Source organism: Sprattus sprattus (assembly GCF_963457725.1).
Source record: "Sprattus sprattus genome assembly, chromosome: 20".
In the NCBI taxonomy this organism is placed as follows: Eukaryota; Metazoa; Chordata; class Actinopteri; order Clupeiformes; family Clupeidae; genus Sprattus; species Sprattus sprattus.
The window spans coordinates 16,691,040-16,696,039 of record NC_137918.1 but is presented as its reverse complement, the minus strand read 5'-3'; the positions used below and the strand labels follow the sequence as shown (position 1 = coordinate 16,696,039).

At 46.8% G+C, this 5,000-nt stretch overlaps 1 protein-coding gene across 2 annotated transcripts in view; it reads left to right on the top strand.

The window, feature by feature from the left end:
• sdhaf3 (succinate dehydrogenase complex assembly factor 3) overlaps positions 1-5,000 on the top strand; it is a 15,165-nt gene that overhangs the window by 9,509 nt on the left and 656 nt on the right. The window lies entirely within an intron of this gene.

The following is a 5,000-nucleotide window of genomic DNA, read 5'->3' as shown; positions in this document are numbered from 1 at the left end:
GGGTGCGTCAGAGTGGGGAAGGGGATATGGAGCTGCACGACGGCTGTGTGTGTGTGTGTGTGTGAGGGTATGTGTGCGTCAGAGTGGGGCAGGAGACACAGGGCAGCACGACGGCTGTGTGAGTGAGCGAGCGAGCGAGTGAGCGAATGGGTCAGAATGGGGAAGGGGATATAGGGCCGCACAACGGCAGTGTGTGTGTGTGTGTGTGTGTGTGTGTGTGTGTGTGTGTGTGTGTGTGTGTGTGTGTGTGTGTGTGTGTGTGTGTGTGTGTGTGTGTGTGTGTGTGTGTGTGTGTGTGTGTGTGCGTCAGAGTGGGGCAGGAGACACGGGGCAGCACGAGGGCAGGATGTGCATTAGGACCGTCAGTCACACAATCACACAGAATTAAATCAACCAAGCAACCTATGTGGACATTCATTCAGAAACACCGTCACACACTTTCTCACACACACACACACACACACACACACACACAGTACTCAAGTTTGATTAGATACGCAGGTATGATAAGAATTCTGTTCGAGGCACACTTAGGAGAAGAATGTTCAGCCTTTTGTATTCAGGCTGTGGAATCTTTGTGAGAGTTCTGGAACATTCTGTGATAAGGCATGTCAGGTTAGTCTCTCCCCTAAGCCCTGCTAGCGTGTGTGTGTGTGTGTGTGTGTGTGTGTGTGTGTGGCGGTATAATAGAGGGGCGGAGGGAGGATGGGACTTCCATTAACCCCGCCAGGTAACCCACGGCAACCTCCACTCAGCCCCCATAGGGCATCTCTGAGCAGAAGATGGAGGTCAAAGGGCACCGAGGTATGAGTGAGCAGAAGACTTCTGGAGACTTTTAAATTATTACATTCAGAGGCTTCTTTTGAATCGGTGCGGAGCTGTGTGTGTGTGTGTGCGTGTGTGTCTGTGTGTGTGTGTCTCTGTGTGTGTGCGTGTGTGTGTGTAATTGTGGTTTAATAATAAGTTGTACTTTAGGAAGAACCTGGTGTACTGAAAACTGAATCATGTACCAAACCAGATCTGGTGAATGGCTCCCAGTGTCACGGTGTGTGTGTGTGTGTGTGTGTGTGTGTGTGTGTGTGTGTGTGTGTGTGTGTGTGTGTGTGTGTGTGTGTGTGTGTGTGTGTGTGTGTGTGTGTGGTGTACGTGTGTGTGTGGTGTGTGTGTGTGTACGTGTGTGTGTGTGTGTGTGGTGTGTGTGTGTCTGTGTGTGGTGTGTGTGTGTGAAAAGAAATGAACTGTTGTGTCAGATTTACAGTTTGGAAGTCTTTTGATCTGATTAAAGCTCTATTCCTGATTACCCTGTTCCTCTATTACTGATGTTAAAAGTTTCTCACAAAGTCAAGCAAAACTGGCAAGGTGTGAAGTAACAAGAGGTTTATTTAGTTAGCGCAATACCAACAGCATAAAGCTGAGTCTGTCTCGAGACAACACTCCCGTACACAATTTTTCATTGGCTTATATACATTTGATGTCACATTAAAATCTTCTGATCCCCTCCCTCTGACCTTGAGGTGCCTATGGCTCTGTTAACTGCAGTAGGCCCAAAACCCATTTTCGCTGAGTTGAATTTCCCCAGCTGCATATCCCTGACCTTTCTATAACACTCTGATAAGTTTTTTTCAGGACTTAAAAGACCTCGCCGCGGAGTAGCACAGCCTATTGCGACCAGCGTTTTCCAAGCCCAATATGTTCATTTTTAAGACTGCTGTAATCATATGTCAACCTAATATCTCATGCTGTGTTACACACATATCATGGTGCTTATTATGAACATTCTATTGATTACTATAATATTAGTATTTTTCATATATTAAACAAAACCTGTGTCCATCTGATGGTGTCTGCATAGGCGAGTATGGTCTGTGGGCCTCTGCCTCTGTGCTTCTGCCTGTGTGTGTGTGTGTGTGTGTGTGTGTGTGTGTGTGTGTGTGTGTGTGTGTGTGTGTGTGTGTGTGTGTGTGTGTGTGTGTATGCGCCTGTGTGTGAGTGAAGATGGAGGGATGGAGAGAGATAGAGAGAGATGGAGAGATTGAAAGATGAAGGGATCTGTCAAGGAGTGGAGTGGCTGCAACCGTATCAACTTTAGTAGTGTGTGTCTGTATGTGTGTGTCTGTATGTGTGTGTGTGTGTGTGTATGTGATCAGTCTGGAATTCAGTCCTCAGTCTCCACTGTTAGCTGTGCAATGGCTCCGTGCTGATGGGGTCTCCTCTGTTGTTCTGTGTGTGTCCATCTCTTGGTGTTAGAATGAGTGTGTCCATCTCTGGCTGTGAGTATGAGTGTGTGTCCATCTCTTGGTGTTAGAATGAGTGTGTCCATCTCTGGCTGTGAGAATGAGTGTGTGTCCATCTCTTGGTGTTAGAATGAGTGTGTGTCCATCTCTGAGTGTGAGTATGAGTGTGTGTCCATCTCTGGCTGTGAGTATGAGTGTGTGTCCATCTCTGGCTGTGAGTATGAGTGTGTGTCCATCTCTTGGTGTTAGAATGAGTGTGTGTCCATCTCTGAGTGTGAGTATGAGTGTGTGTCCATCTCTGAGTGTGAGAATGAGTGTGTGTCCATCTCTGGCCGTGAGTATGAGTGTGTGTCCATCTCTGAGTGTGAGTATGAGTGTGTCCATCTCTTGGTGTTAGAATGAGTGTGTGTCCATCTCTGAGTGTGAGAATGAGTGTGTGTCCATCTCTGGCTGTGAGAATGAGTGTGTGTCCATCTCTGAGTGTGAGAATGAGTGTGTGTCCATCTCTGAGTGTGAGAATGAGTGTGTGTCCATCTCTGAGTGTGAGAATGAGTGTGTGTCCATCTCTGGCTGTGAGAATGAGTGTGTGTCCATCTCTGGCTGTGAGAATGAGTGTGTGTCCATCTCTGAGTGTGAGAATGAGTGTGTCCATCTCTGAGTGTGAGAATGAGTGTGTGTCCATCTCTGGCTGTGAGTATGAGTGTGTGTCCATCTCTGAGTGTGAGAATGAGTGTGTGTCCATCTCTGAGTGTGAGTATGAGTGTGTGTCCATCTCTGGCTGTGAGTATGAGTGTGTGTCCATCTCTGAGTGTGAGAATGAGTGTGTGTCCATCTCTGGCTGTGAGTATGAGTGTGTGTCCATCTCTGGCTGTGAGAATGAGTGTGTGTCCATCTCTGGCTGTGAGAATGAGTGTGTGTCCATCTCTGAGTGTGGGAAGGAGTGTGTGTCCATCTCTGAGTGTGAGTATGAGTGTGTGTCCATCTCTGAGTGTGAGAATGAGTGTGTGTCCATCTCTGGCCGTGAGTATGAGTGTGTGTCCATCTCTGAGTGTGAGAATGAGTGTGTGTCCATCTCTGAGTGTGAGAATGAGTGTGTGTCCATCTCTGAGTGTGAGAATGAGTGTGTGTCCATCTCTTGGTGTGAGAATGAGTGTGTCCATCTCTGGCTGTGAGAATGAGTGTGTGTCCATCTCTGAGTGTGGGAAGATGTGTGTGTGTCCATCTCTGGCTGTGAGTATGAGTGTGTCCATCTCTTGGTGTTAGTATGAGTGTGTCCATCTCTTGGTGTTAGTATGTGTGTGTCCATCTCTGGCTGTGAGTATGAGTGTGTGTCCATCTCTGGCTGTGAGAATGAGTGTGTGTCCATCTCTGGCTGTGAGTATGAGTGTGTCCATCTCTGGCTGTGAGTATGAGTGTGTGTCCATCTCTGGCTGTGAGAATGAGTGTGTGTCCATCTCTGAGTGTGAGAAGGAGTGTGTGTCCATCTCTGGCTGTGAGTATGAGTGTGTGTCCATCTCTGAGTGTGAGAAGGAGTGTGTGTGTCTGTAGCTTTGTGTGTTAATAATATACACAGATTAGTAAAACTTAATTTACAGATTTTCCACCACAGAACTCCGATTCACGGTGTAAAATGGAGCTGAGGTTGATCTTTTATTCGCATCATATCACACGTGTTGAGATATTCATTGTATCCATTCAAGTTGCCGTGACAACCTCAAATGAGGAGAGTGTCCATGTTGTCTTCTCCGAGCACAGCTGGTTGAGACACACACACACACACACACACACACACACACAGCTGGTTGAAATGCCACAGACTTCCAATTTCCTGCCGACACATATTTACGAATCGTTGCTCGTTGTCTTCCTTACTGTCTCCTCCTCCTCCACCCTCCTCCTCTTCCTCCTCTTCCTCCTCTTCTTCCTCCTCCTATGCAAATGAGTTAGATGGAAACATCTTGGTTACTTACGCATCCTTGGTTCCCTTAGCAGGGACCAGATATAACACATGGGACATGACGTATGAATGTGCTTAAAATATGCAAATGAGTTAGGTGGAAACCCAGCTCGTTCTCTTCCTTAGTCTCTCCTCCTCTTCCTCTTCCTCTTCCTCCTCCTCCTCCTCCTCTTCCTCTTCCTCATCTTCCTCCTCCTATTTTTCCTCCTCTTCCTCCTCCTCCTCTTCCTCTTCCTCCTCTTCCTCCTCCTCTTCCTCCTCCTCCTCTTCCTTCTCTTCCTCTTCCTCTTCCTCATCTTCCTCCTCCTATTTTTCCTCCTTCTTCCTCCTCCTCCTCTTTTTCCTCCTCTTCTTCTTCCTCTTCCTCCTACTCCTCCTCCTCCTCTTTTTCCTCCTCCTCCTCCTCCTCCTCTTTGTGGTGTCTAAAATATGTACTGCACACCAAGGTCCCATTTAAGCAGAAGTCGAACAGCAGATGGTGGGTCTCAGTACTGTATTGCAGATGTTAAACCACAATAAGAGAAAGTTCCCGTAAAGTTTCTGACAAAATGAATCCGCGCTAACATATTTAAAATCTAACCTGACACTCCCACTACAGCCCTGACTGGCTGACCCTTTAACCCAATCAAAAGATCACCTCTACCCCGACTCCATCCAATCAGAAAGCTTCTTAACTGAGTCTAATGACCCACCCCTTTTTCCTCATTTGAAATCGTTGTGTGTGTGTGTGATTAGCCCTCAAACTAATCAAATTAATGATCTAACATTTCTTCTGGCTCATATTAAAATATCCCACATCTTCTTGTGTT